This window comes from Sinohyriopsis cumingii, unplaced genomic scaffold (genome assembly GCF_028554795.1).
Source record: "Sinohyriopsis cumingii isolate HCF-2022 unplaced genomic scaffold, ASM2855479v2 utg001660l, whole genome shotgun sequence".
Taxonomy (NCBI): domain Eukaryota; kingdom Metazoa; phylum Mollusca; class Bivalvia; order Unionida; family Unionidae; genus Sinohyriopsis; species Sinohyriopsis cumingii.
Window position 1 is genome coordinate 19,890 of NW_028316033.1, and position 15,472 is coordinate 35,361.

General features: G+C 38.1%; 1 protein-coding gene across 1 annotated transcript in view; it reads left to right on the plus strand.

Moving 5' to 3' along the window:
- Positions 1 to 265: 265 nt before the first annotated feature.
- The window catches only part of LOC149771770 (transient receptor potential cation channel subfamily M member-like 2), a 145,759-nt gene continuing 130,552 nt past the window's right edge, over positions 266 to 15,472 (plus strand). Inside the window, exons 1-3 of the mRNA XM_089948145.1 lie at positions 266 to 1,001; positions 5,754 to 5,849; positions 6,693 to 6,852. The gene's annotated coding sequence lies outside the window, so the exon portion shown is untranslated. The remainder of the gene's footprint in view (positions 1,002 to 5,753; positions 5,850 to 6,692; positions 6,853 to 15,472) is intronic.

A 15,472-nucleotide genomic window follows, 5' to 3' on the forward strand; every position in this document is an offset into this window, starting at 1 on the left:
TATTTCATGACACGCATTATTTATTTATTTATTTATTTAAATTTGTTCGTTCGTTTGTGTATGTTTGTTTTAAAATATCCTTTATGTTTGTCTTTACAACCCATCACTACAGGATATTGGGGGAAGGGGTTCTGCGTCTTCCCGTGACTATCTCGATACATTCTTCTGAAATTAAACTCCCTTTTAGCCAATCCGTCTCTTGTGGTTTTAGTTCCGTGTTAGGTTTCCTTTTCAGTATTCATATGTATATTTCACAGTAACAAATTAGGATTTCATATTTATACATTCTTTTTTTATATTAGTACACATGATAGTAGCAATTAATACTGCATACAGAAATAGGCCTTTTTGAACCGGGCCTTTCGAGCGCTAGTCAGTTTTGGCTTTAGTCATTAGTGGTAGAGGTCCGTTGCGATCCTGAACCAGCGGCCATGGAAGTCGGAACTTGACAATGCTTGCACTGAATGGTGATTTGAAAAGACACTTGAACACACATACTGGAGATAAAATGTTTACTCAGAATGGACATCTAAAGGAGCATCTGAGCATTCATACTGGTGAGCAAGCGGTCAAGGGTGCAGTTTGTGATAAAGTAATTAGGTATTGCCGTAGTTTGAAAAGTCACACGGTGACACATACTGGAGAGAAACCATTCAAGCGTGCAGTTTGTAATAAAAGCATTTAGGAGTAATTCTGATTTGAAGAGGCACATGGTAACACATTCTGGAGAGAAACAATTCAAGTGTAATATTTGTAATAAATGTTTTAGCCAGAATGGATATCGCAAGGTTCATCTGTGGATACATGCTTGAGAGAAACCATTCAAGTGTGCAGTTTGTGAGAACACATTTAGTCGCAATGAATGTCTAAAGAGGCATATATACGTACATAACGGAGAGAACCCATTCAAATGTGAAGTTTGCGATAAAATGTTTTGACAGAATTCATCTTTGAAGCAGCACCTAAGGATACATGTTGCAGAGAAACCAGTCAACTGTGAGGTTTGTAATAAAATTTTTAGTTGTGGTAGTTTGAAGAGTCACATGAGGACACATACCGGAGAAAGCCATTCAAATGTGATGGTTGTGATAAAATGTTTAGTCAGAGTGTTACTTTACATAAACATCTGATGATACATACTGGTGAGAAACCATTCAAGTGTGCAGTTTGTGATAAAAGTATATATATGTAGCAGTAGTTTGAAGATTCACATGATGACACATACTGGAGAGACACCATTAAAGTGTAACTTTTGTGGTACAATATTTAGTCACAATGGAAGTCGAAAGGAGCATATGTGCACACATACCAAGGCATTTAAATGTAATGTTTGTTATAAAATGTTTAGTCAAAATGCACATCTAGAAGATCATCGGAGGATGCCTACTGTAGAAAAAACATTCAAAAGTGAAGTTTGTGATAAAACATTTATTTAGAATTTAAATCTGAAGATGCATCTGAGGATACATGCTGGAAAGGAACCAATCAAATGTGAAGTTTTGACATAAAGTATTTAGATTTAGTGCTGATGAAGAGGCACTAGATGACACATACTGGAGATGAGCCATTTAAATGTTATGATTGTGATTAGCTGTATAGTCGGAATGGACATTTAAAAGTGCATCAGACCATACATACTGGAGAGAAACTGATCATGTTGATCTTTGGGGTAAAACAGGTGCTTGGGTTTTATAATTAGGAACCCAGGAGTCCTATTTTGGATTTTTTTTTAGTCCCACCAGCAAGAGTTGAAAAAAGTCCCCTCCCAGAAATATATTGGGCATGTCATTGGGTTTAATTTTTTTAATTCTTTACACCACTGACATATTTTGTTGCTTATCCACTAGAGTGAGATTGAATTGTCAGTGCAAGGAAAGGTCTTATTTCAGGCACTAAGCTATGCCTCATACACTTTCTTAAGCTTGGCTAATGTTCAATCTGAACTATCAGTTCTATCAGCTTTAGCACTCTTCTGAATTTCATTACAATCTTGTGAATTTCTGTTTAGCCCCAAAATACTTATTCAGATTTGCAAATAGCATTTTGTCAAAATCCTGATTTTGAATTCACATAATATTTCTATGGATTGGTTTTTCTCTCTATACTTTCCTGATTAAAATTTCATGAAGATTGTATTGTCAAACTTCGGCTTGATCTGATTCTTTTCACATTTTTTAAATGACATATTTCATGACACGCATTATTTATTTATTTATTTACTTATTTATGTACTGTTTGTTCGTTTATGTGTTTGTTTGTTTTAAAATATCCTTTATGTTTGTCTTTACAACACATCACTCAAAAATATTGGTGGAAGGGGATCTGCGTCTTTCCTTTTGACTTTCATGATTCTTGTTAAATTAACAACCCTTTTATCCATCAGGTCCGTCTCTTATGGTTTTAGTTCCGTGTTTGGTTTCCTTTTCAGTATTCATACATATATTTCACAATATAAAAAAAATTAAGATTTCATATTTATGCATTCTTTGTTTATATTAGTAGGGGCCCCAAGTGGCTGAGTGGTCTAAAGCGCTGTCCATCACGGATCACTGCCATCTCACCTCTGCCTGTGTGGGTTCGAGTCTCGGGCTTGGCCAATGTGGATATGTGAGAAAGCTTGCCAGTAGCTTCTCGTGGGTTGGTGATTCTTTCCGGGGTTTTTCCATGGTTCTTCCTCCACCATTAATACTGGCTGCCATGAATAGCCAATCTTGTGCTGAAAAATGGCATTAAACCCAATAACAACAACATTTATATTAATATACATGATAGCAATAATTAATACTGCATACAGAAATGTGCCTTTTTGAGTCGGGTATTTCAAGCGCTAGTCCTTTTTGGCTTTTGTCTTTTGGAATCGGGTCACAATTAGTATTTCCAGTTCAGTACGAATGTAGTTCTAGTCTATTTTTAGAACAGTTTTTCCTCTCATTTTGGTGGTGATAGAAGAGTTTTATTTATGCATTTTTGGTAGGGATTTATTTAAAGGTAATTGTTTATTCTTGATAATATGAGCTCAGGGTGTCGTTGTCTGTGTGTATTTTAGCGACAGTGCACAGTGAGTAATAAGGCCTTGGTGATGATCCAGAAGTGAAATCTGTGTTCTGTTTACATGCTGCTCTGTTGACAGTCCAGCATCTCAAAAAAAGCAGGTCAACCATTGACAAGAACTTCACCGTGAAGTCATGTTGAAAGGTATTTTAGATTAACATATGATTTGCATTGATTGTCACACAGTGGAAAGGTCGGTACTGAGAAACAAATGTAGAGAACATGTAGTAAAATTAATTGTGTTCTATGTCGAGGTTCTTTGCGATCCTGAAACAGCGGCCATCGAAGTTGGAACTTGTCCATGCGCATGCTCATTTTTGATACGCGTACATATTTGAAATTCAAATTCACTTTGATGTGAGAAAATGCTTGCATTGAATGGTGATTTGAAAAGACACTTGAACACACATACTGGAAAGAAACTATTCAAATATGACATTTGTGGTAAAACGTTTACTCAGAATGGATATCTAATGGAGCATCTGATGATTCATACTGGTAAGAAACCATTCAAGTGTGCAGTTTCTGATAAAGTATTTAGGCGTAGCCGTAGTTTGAAAAGTCACATCATGACACATACTGGAGAGAAATCATTCAAATGTAACGTTTGTGATAAAATGTTTGGTCGCAATGAAGGTCTAAAGACGCATATAAGTGTACATAACGGAGAGAAACCATTCAAATGTGAAGTTTGTGATAACATGTTTAGTCAGAATTCATATTTGAAGCAGCACACGAGGATACATACTGGAGAGAAACCAATCAAATATGAAATTTGTAATACAAAATTTAGTCTGGTTTCCTGCTTACTATGCTCCCTGCGTTGCACTTCACTATATTAAGTCAGGCGAACGCTGACGCCATATTGTCACGTGATCAAAACAAATGGCTTCACATGGAGAGATCTTGGTAATCTAACCGTGGCACAGTTATTGCTTTAATATTCTGTTTGTTAGTGACACAATGCGAACTTTACTAATACTTTTGAGTTTAACTATAGCAGTAGTTATCTTGTGTTCAAGCTTAACCAGCAAATCGGCTACGCAGGTATTTTTACAAATATTTCTACAATTAGGCGAAGACAAAGTATAGGGATACACACAACAATACTTTGTTAATATTGCACGTTTCCAACAATGTCATCTCAAAAATTCCTTTTCCAATCGATTCCTTGATAAATTTTACGTCGAAATTGATATGAGGTTATGTACAGCAGCTTTAATTTTGCCAAAGATTAAGATGAAAATATCTTCCCCATTTTACCAGGGGTGAGGGTAACGATTGTTTTGCAAATATTGCACATTTCACACTGTGTCATCTAAAATATTCTAGTTGCAATGAATTCCTTGACAAATATTACATAAATATGAATATATATTTGCTATGACATCCCAAATTTTGTCAAATATTAGGATCAATATAACAACCGTCTTCTATGAAGGGGCTAAAGTGACGACATTTTGTCAAATATTGCATATTTCGACTGCATCATGTACAACATTCCATTTGCTATTGATTACTTGATGATTATTACGTCCGAATTGGTATAAGGTGATAGATGACACCCTTAATTGGCCAAAGGCTAACATCAAATCCCTTCAAGGGGGGGGGGGCAAATGTTGCCAAAAACTGAACAATTTGGACAGCAATTTGACCAATTTTACATTGATATTAATATATTGTTCTATGTAACAGCACAGGTTTTGCCAAAGATTAATCATGATTTAGATAGGAGTTTCTCAAAGAGAGTAGTAATTTGGTCTAATGATTCAGGGACATTTTGTAAATAAAAAGGTTGATAGGACTTGATGCATCTTATTTAGGTTTGGATATAAACCTTTTTATGGAAATAGAGATAAAACGTCATTCATGATTTTATGTTAAATTATATAAACATTAAAAATAAGAGGAGTCAGTATAAAACAACACAGTTTAAATGAATTGTGTTGAGAGTCACAGGGGGGACAGTTTAGAAGGAATTGTTTAAGAATTGTGTTGAGAGTCACGGGGGGACAATTTAGAAGGACATGGGTGGTGGGTAAAGGATTCCTCTGTTCATGTATAGCTAGCACTTATTAAAACCAAAACACTAGCCTTCATATATGAGGGTCTGCTGGAGGCTTGTATTGAGCTCAAGTATGGAATGAAAAATCTCATTTTGACTGATTCATCGAAAATGTACCAATTGATAAAATCTTATTTACTCTAGTGTTCTGTGTTTACATGGGCATATTTATAAAATGTACCAATTTATAAAATCTTATTTACTCTGGTGTTCTGTGTTTACATGGGCATATTTATAAAATGTACCAATTGATAAAATCTTATTTACTCTGGTGTTCTGTGTTTACATGGGCATATTTATACAAGAAAACTCAAGCATTAAATAAAACTATACATACATGCCAAAGTTTATGATGAAATCTTCATGGTATCAAGTTAAATAAATATCCATTTGTTTAGGGAACTTAAATTTAATATTCTATGTTTAATGACTGACAATAAAACAAGATATGTGAAGCATTTATCATAAAAAATGAAAATTCTTTCAATAATATCTTTATTATATCTATAGAAAATGGTTGCAAAATTAATAATAATTATTATGTCATTTGAAAATACACTGAATTGATTCTTTGATACCTAGTGAGAATAAAAAATAAAAAACATGTTTCTTGAAATGTTCTAATTTGATTTTATAGAATGTAGGGTCATCTTAGTTTCCACACCTATTGTAAAAGAGAGAGGTCATCAACAACAGAAAAGACTCCTGTGCAGATAGAGAAGCGCAGACAGAGGTATATTATACTATTTACAGCTGCAGTTGGCAACATTCTGTACTGACTGACTTTTTACACACATTTTGAATGTCTAGCCTCAAGGTTTGCATTCAAAACCTTGTTTAAGGAGATGCTCATTTTATGTTGATACTCACTTTGCCTCAGATCTGTTACAAAAGTGAAACAGATATTCTCTTAAAACTACACAGGAATATTTGCATTTAACTCATCAGTAAGACAAGTAAATAAGTATTAATTAAAATCAATTGTTTATCTTTATTTTTGCATTTGTAAGGTACACATGGAAATATAAAAAGTATTTATTATTGTAATGAAGTACTGAAATGAAGAATCATATAATCACTCTATATATGTGAATGTTTACCATGCCATTATTATATGCATAAATCAGACACAGTGTGACACTTACATTTACTGTATTGCAAGACGACTGTATTCTATTTTATGACATCATGTGTGTTTTTACATTGAGATATAAATGACATATAAACAAACATTTCATTGGCTGATAGCTTGTAATCCAGTATTATTTTCATTATATACTCTGTGTATTGTCTTGTTTGTTATAATAGTTGTTAGCAGGTAATTTTTATACATTATTATGCAATTAACAACCTTGTAACATTAAGGGTTGAAAATGTGGTCATTATTTCCAGAAGACAATAGGTAAATACTTGCATTATTAAGTAGCAATAGGTATTTAACTAAGTTATTTGTCTTTCCAAATTCATGATAAATTTTAAATATTTGTTACTGAGTCTGAGATTTATACGACAAGTAGCAACTCATACTTACAGTTAATTTCAAACATTATAGCTCATAACTGTTTATTGATTGCAGTTCCCAGACCAAAATAGATCATACAAGAAATGGATCAAAGAAGAGAAGTTAGCAATGATGGAGTTTGTGGAGGAGCATGGAATACCATCAGCAAATGTTAACAAATTCTGGGAGGAGTGTGCACACTACATTTTCCAACCTACTGGCCTTGTGAAATCAGGTTAAATTTAGCAAAATATATACAGAGTATGAATCTCTTTGGATCTTAACACTACTTACCTTTTAACTGTATCATCACCCAATCTGGACCAATATAGTTAAATTGAATGCATTCCATTAACTAGCTTCATTGAACAACCCTCAGAGAATTAATTTGTTTGAAATTTGTGCCCTCATCATTGCATTGTACTGATTAATTTTACAATGTTACAATTGCCCGGAGTCATATGCTTTGAGAGCAATGGAGATGTTGGTCAGGTTATTAGTCTGACCAGATTTTGGAATGTAGGTGTAGAAAAACACTTTGATAAAACAATTTATTTACAGCATGTCAGGTAATTATGATACATATTGTGATTTAAAAATATTTTACTAATGGTCTTTGATTAGGAAATATTAGTTTTTATTGTCAGCTTGGTTTGGTTGTAAACTTCACACTTTGTCTAGGTCTTTTCTTTTAAAGGGCCATGAATTTCTAAATGATAGAACTAGTGAATAGTCTTAGTTTAGTGTATCATAAGGGGTTTGGCTTCATTTTCTTGAGTTTGTGTGGCAAAAAGTCTATGATTTATTGCTAGATCATCAAGAATCCAAAGGTTGATAGTTCAAAGAAATTGTTTGTGGCAATACCCCATTTAATATATTTCCTTGTCTTTGAATTATGTCAGGCATTATTAGCCACTTGTCATAGGTCAGCTATTATTAACCACTTGACATAGTTCAGGCATTATTAGCCATATGCCATAGGTCAGGCATTATTAGCCAGTTGCCATTGGTATGCATTATTAGCCACTTGTCATAGGTCAGACATTTTTAGTCACATGATATAGGTCAGGCATTATTAGCCAATTGCCACATGATATAGGTCAGGCAGTATTAGCCACTTGCCATAGGTCAGGTATTATTATCCTCATGTCAAAGGTCAGGCGTTATTAACCATTTGCCATAGGTCAGATATTATTAGCCACATGTCAAAGGTCAGGCATTATTAGCCACTTGGCAGAGGTAGGCATTATTAGCTACTTCCCATGGGTCAGGCATTATGAGCAACTTGCCATAGGTCAGGCATTTTTAGCCAATGCTATTGTTAGCCATTATTAGCCAGTTGCCATTGATAGGCATTATTAGCCACTTGCCATAGGTCAGGCATTATTATCCACATGTCAAAGGTCAGGCATTATCATCCACATGTCATAGCTCAGGCATTATTAACCACTTGCCATTGGTAGGCATTATTAGACATTTGCCATAGGTCAGGCATTATTAGCCACTTGCCATAGGTAGGCATTATTAGCCAATTGCCATAGGTAGGAATTATTAGCCACTTGCCATAGGTCAGGCATTAGCCATATGTCAGGCATTATTAGCCACATGTCATAGGTCAGGCATTATTAATCACTTGCCATAGGATGGCATTATTAGCTACTTGTCATAGGTCAGGCATTATTAGCCACTTCCATGGGTCAGGCATTATGAGCAACTTGCCATAGGTCAGGCATTTTTAGCCAATGCTACTGTTAGCCATTATTAGCCAGTTGCCATTGAGAGGCATTATTAGACACTTGCCATAGGTCAGGCATTATTAACCACTTGCCATTGGTAGGCATTATTAGACATTTGCCATAGGTCAGGCATTATTAGCCACTTGCCATAGGTAGGCGTTATTAGCCAATTGCCATAGGTAAGAATTATTAGCCACTTGCCATAGGTCAGGCATTATTAGCCACTTGCCATAGGTCAGGCATTATTAGCCACATGTCAAAGGTCAGGCATTGTTAGCCACTTGCCAGAGGTAGGCATTATTAGCTACTTCCCATGGGTCAGGCATTATTAGTCACTTGCCATGGGTCAGGCATTATGAGCAACTTGTCATAGGTCAGGCATTTTTAGCCAATGCTGTTGTTAGCAATTTTTAGCCAGTTACCATTGATAGGCATTATTAGCCACTTGCCATAGGCCAGGCATTATTATCCACATGTCAAAGGTCAGGCATTATTATCCACATGTCATAGGTCAGCCATTATTATCCACATGTCATAGGTCAGGCATTATTAACCACTTGCCATTGGTAGGCATTATTAGATATTTGCCATAGGTAAGAATTATTAGCCACTTGCCATAGGTCAGGCATTAGCCATATGTCAGGCATTATTAGCCACTTGCCATAGGTCAGGCATTATTAGCCACATGTCAAAGGTCAGGCATTATTAGCCACTTGCAAGAGGTAGGCATTATTAGCTACTTGCCATGGGTCAGGCATTATGAGCAACATGCCATAGGTCAGGCATTTTTAGCCAATGCTATTGTTATTAGCCAGTTGCCATTGATAGGCATTATTAGCCACGTGCCTTAGGTCAGGCATTATTATCCACATGTCATAGGTCGGACATTATTATCCACATGTCATAGGTCAGGCATTATTAACCACTTGCCATTGGTAGGCATTATTAGATATTTGCCATAGGTCAGGCATTATTAGCCACTTGCCGTAGGTAGGCATTATTAGCCACTTGCCATAGGTAGGAATTATTAGCCACTTGCCATAGGTCAGGCATTAGCCATATGTCAGGCATTATTAGCCACATGTCATCGGTCAGGCATTATTAACCACTTGCCATAGGATAGCATTATTAGCTACTTGCCATAGGTCAGGCATTATTAGCCACTTGCCATGGGTCAGGCATTATGAGCAACTTGCCATAGGTCAAGCATTTTTAGCCAATGCTACTGTTAGCCATTATTAGCCAGTTGCCATTGATAGCATTATTAGCCACTTCCCATAGGTCAGATATTATTATCCACATGTCAAAGGTCAGGCATTATTATCCACATGTCATAGGTCAGGCATTATTAACCACTTGCCATTGGTAGGCATTATTAGACATTTGCCATAGGTCAGGCATTATTAGCCACTTGCCATAGGTAGGCATTATTAGCCAATTGCCATTTGTAGCAATTATTAGCCACTTGCCATAGGTCAGGCATTAGGCATATGTCAGGCATTATTACCCACTTGCCATAGGTCAGGCATTATTAGCCACATGTCAAAGGTCAGGCATTATTAGCCACTTGCCAGAGGTAGGCATTATTAGCTACTTGCCATGGGTCAGGCATTATTAGCCACTTGCCATAGGTCAGGCATTATGAGCAACTTGCCATAGGTCAGGCATTTTTAGCCAATGCTATTGTTAGCCATTATTAGCCAGTTGCCATTGATAGGCATTATTAGCCACTTGCCATAGGTCAGGCATTATTATCCACATGTCAAAGGTCAGGCATTATTATCTACATGTCAAAGGTCAGGCATTATTAACCACTTGCCATTGGTAGGCATTATTAGACATTTGCCATAGGTCAGGCATGTTTAGCCACTTGGCATAGGTAGGCATTATTAGCCACTTGCCATAGGTAGGAATTATTAGCCACTTGCCATAGGTAGGAATTATTAGCCACTTGCCATAGGTCAGGCATTAGCCATATGTCAGGCATTATTAGCCACATGTCATAGGTCAGGCATTATTAACCACTTGCCATAGGATAGCATTATTAGCTATTTGCCATAGGTCAGGCATTATTAGCCACTTGCCATGGGTCAGGCATTATGAGCAACTTGCCATATGTCAAGCATTTTTAGCCAATGCTACTGTTAGCCATTATTAGCCAGTTGCCATTGATAGCCATTATTAGCCACTTCCCATAGGTCAGGCATTATTATCCACATGTCAAAGGTCAGGCATTATTATCCACATGTCATAGGTCAGGCATTATTAACCACTTGCCAATGGTAGGCATTATTAGACATTTGCCATAGGTCAGGCATTATTAGCCACTTGCCATAGGTAGGCATTATTAGCCAATTGCCATATGTAGGAATTATTAGCCACTTGCCATAGGCCAGGCATTAGCCATATGTCAGGCATTATTACCCACTTCCCATAGGTCAGGCATTATTAGCCACATGTCAAAGGTCAGGCATTATTAGCCACTTGCCAGAGGTAGGCATTATTAGCTACTTGCCATGGGTCAGGCATTATTAGCCACATGCCATGGGTCAGGCATTATGAGCAACTTGCCATAGGTCAGGCATTTTTAGCCAATCCTGTTGTTAGCCATTATTAGCCAGTTGCCATTGAGAGGCATTATTAGCCACTTGCCATAGGTCAGGCATTATTATTCACATGTCAAAGGTCAGGCATTATTATCCACATGTCATAGGTCAGGCATTATTAACCACTTGCCATTGGTAGGCATTATTAGACATTTCCCATAGGTCAGGCATTATTAGCCACTTGCCATAGGTCAGGCATTAGCCATATGTCAGGCATTATTATCCACATGTCATCGGTCAGGCATTATTAACCACTTGCCATTGGTAGGCATTATTTGACATTTGCCATAGGTCAGGCATTATTAGCCACTTGCCATAGGTAGGCATTATTAACCAATTGCCATAGGTAGGAATTATTAGCGACTTGCCATATGTCAGGCATTGTTAGCCACTTGCCATAGGTCAGGCATTATTAGCCACATGTCATAGGTCAGGCATTATTAGCTACTTGCCAGAGGTAGGCATTATTAGCTACTTGCCATGGGTCAGGCATTATTACCCACTTGCCATTGGTCATGCATTATGAGCAACTTGCCATAGGTCAGGCACTTTTAGCCAATGCTGTTGTTAGCCATTATTAGCCAGTTGCCATTGATAGGCATTATTAGCCACTTGCCATAGGTCAGGCATTATTATCCACATGTCAAAGGTCAGGCATTATTATCCACATGTCATAGGTCTGGCATTATTATCCGCATCTCGTAGGTCAGGCATTATTAACCACTTGCCATTGGTAGGCATTATTCGATATTTGCCATAGGTCAGGCATTATTAGCCACTTGCCATAGGTAGGCATTATTAGCCACTTTCCATAGGTAGGCATTATTAGCCACTTGCCATTGGTCGGAATTATTAGCCACTTGCCATAGGTCAGGCATTATCCATATTTCAGGCATTATTAGTCACATGTCATAGGTCAGGCATTATTAACTACTTGCCATAGGATGGCATTATTAGCTACTTGCCATAGGTCAGGCATTATTAGCCACTTGCCATGGGTCAGGCATTATGAGCAACTTGCCATAGGTCAGGCATTTTTAGCCAATGCTACTGTTAGCCATTATTAGCCAGTTGCCATTGATAGGCATTATTAGCCACTTGCCATAGGGCAGGCATTATTATTCACATATCAAAGGTCAGGCATTTTCATCCACATGTCATTGGTCCGGCATTATTAACCACTTGCCATTGGTAGGTATTATTAGACATTTGCCATACGTCAAGCATTATTAGCCACTTGCCATAGGTAGGCATTATTAGCCAATTGCCATAGGTAGGAATTATTAGCCACTTGCCATAGGTCAGGCAATAGCCATATGTGAGGCATTATTAGCCACTTGCCATAGGTCAGGCATTATTAGCCACATGTCAAAGGTCAGGCATTATTATCCACTTGCCAGAGGTAGGCATTATTAGCTACTTGCCATGGGTCAGGCATTATGAGCCACTTGCCATGGGTCAGGCATTATGAGCAACTTGCCATAGGTCAGGCATTTTTAGCCAATGCTATTGTTAGCCATTATTAGCCAGTTGCCGTTGATAGGCATTATTACCCACTTGCCATAGGTCAGGCATTATTATCCACATGTCAAAGGTCAGGCATTATTATCCACATATCAAAGGTCAGGCATTATTAACCACTTGCCATTGGTAGGCATTATTAGATATTTGCTATAGGTCAGGCATTATTAGCCACTTGCCATAGTTATACATTATTAGCCACTTGCCATAGGTAGGAATTATTAGCCACTTGCCATAGGTCAGGCATTAGCCATATGTCAGGCATTATTAGCCACATGTCATAGGTCAGGCATTATTAACCACTTGCCATAGGATGGCATTATTAGCTATTTGCCATAGGTCAGGCATTATTAGCCACTTGCCATGGGTCATGCATTCTGAGCAACTTGCCATAGGTCAGGCACTTTTAGCCAATGCTATTGTTTGCCATTATTAGCCAGTTGCCATTGAGAGGCATTATTAGCCACTTGCCTTAGGTTAGGCATTATTATCCACATGTCTAAGGTCAGGCATTATTATCCACACGTCATAGGTCAGGCATTATTAACCACTTGCCATTGGTAGGCATTATTAGACATTTGCCATAGGTCAGGCATTATTAGCCACTTGCCATAGGTAGGCATTATTAGCCAATTGCCATAGGTAAGAATTATTAGCCACTTGCCATAGGTCAGGCATTAGCCATATGTGAGGCATTATTAGCCACTTGCCATAGGTCAGGCATTATTATCCACATATCAAAGTTAAGGCATTATTATCCACATGTCATCGGTCAGGCATTATTAACCACTTGCCATTGGTAGGCATTATTTGACATTTGCCATAGGTCAGGCATTATTAGCCACTTGCCATAGGTAGGCATTATTAACCAATTGCCATAGGCAGGAATTATTAGTGACTTGCCATATGTCAGGCATTGTTAGCCACTTGCCATAGGTCAGGCATTATTAGCCACATGTCAAAGGTCAGGCATTATTAGCCACTTGTCAGAGGTAGGCATTATTAGCTACTTGCCATGGGTCAGGCATTATTAGCCACTTGCCATGGGTCAGGCATTATGAGCAACTTGCCATAGGTCAGGCATTTTTAGCCAATGCTGTTGTTAGCCATTATTAACCAGTTGCCATTGATAGGCATTATTAGCCACTTGCCGTAGGTCAGGCATTATTATCCACATGTCAAAGGTCAAACATTATTATCCACATGTCATAGGTCAGGCATTATTAACCACTTGCCATTGGTAGGCATTATTAGACATTTGCCATAGGTCAGGCATTATTAGCCACTTGCCATAGGTAGGCATTATTAGCCACTTGCCTTAGGTAGGAATTATTAGCCACTTGCCATAGGTCAGGCATTAGCCATATGCCAGGCATTATTAGCCACATGTCATCAGTCAGGCATTATTAGCCACTTGCCAGAGGTAGGCATTATTAGCTACTTGCCATGGGTGAGGCATTATTAGCCACTTGCCATGGGTCAGGCATTATGAGCAACTTGCCATAGGTTATGCATTTGCCACATGTCAGGCATTATTAGCCACATGTATTAGGTCAGGCATTATTAACCACTTGCCATAGGGTGGCATTATTAGCTACTTGCCATAGGTCAGGCATTATTTACCACTTGCCATGGGTCAGTTATTATGAGCAACTTGCCATAGGTCAGGCATTTTTAGCCAATGCTATTGTTAGCCATTATTAGGCAGTTGCTATTGATAAGCATTATTAGCCACTTGCCATAGGTCAGGCATTATTATCCACATGTCATAGGTCAGGCATTATTAACCACTTGCCGTTGGTAGGCATTATTAGACATTTGCCATAGGTCAGGCATTATTAGGCACTTGCCATAGGCGTTATTAGCCACTTGCCATAGGTCGGAATTATTAGCCACTTGCCATAGGTCTGGCATTAGCCATATGTCAGGCATTATTAGCCACATGTATTAGGTCAGGCATTATTAACCACTTGCCATAGGGTGGCATTATTAGCTACTTGCCATTGGTCAGGCATTATTATCCACTTGCCATGGGTCAGTTATTATGAGCAACTTGCCATAGGTCAGTCATTTGTAGCCAATGCTATTGTTAGCCATTATTAGGCAGTTGCCATTGATAGGCATTATTAGCCACTTGCCATAGGTCAGGCATTATTATGCACATGTCATAGGTCAGGCATTATTATCCACATGTCATGGGTCAGGGTTTATTAGCCACTTGCCATAGGTAGGCATTATCAGCCACTTGCCATAGGTATGAATTATTAGCCACTTGCCATAGGTCAGGCATTAGTCATATGTCAGGCATTATTAGCCACATGTCATAGGTCAGGCGTTATTAATCACTTGCCATAGGATGGCATTCTTAGCTACTTGCCATAGGTCAGGCATTATTAGCCACTTGCCATGGGTCAGGCATTATGAGCAACTTGCCATAGGTCAGGTATTTATATCCAATGCTATTGTTAGCCATTATTAGCCAGTTGCCATTGATAGGTATTATTAGCCACTTGCCATAGGTCAGGCATTATTATCCACATGTCATAGGTCAGGCATTATTATGCACATGTCATAGGTCAGGCATTATTAACCACTTGCCATTGGTAGGCATTATTAGACATTTGCCATAGGTCAGGCATTATTAGCCACTTGTCATAGGTAGGCATTATTAGCCACTTGCCTTAGGTAGGAATTATTAGCCACTTGCCATAGGTCAGGCATTAGCCATATGCCAGGCATTATTAGCCACATGTCATAGGTCAGGCATTATTAGCCACTTGCCAGAGGTAGGCATTATTCGCTACTTGCCATGGGTCAGGCATTATTAGCCACTTGCCATAGGTCAGGCATTATTAGCCACTTGCCATAGGTAGGCATTATTAGCCAATTGCCATAGGTAAGAATTATTAGCCACTTGCCATAGGTCAGGCATTAGCCATATGTCAGGCATTATTAGCCACTTGCCATAGGTCAGGCATTATTATCCACATAT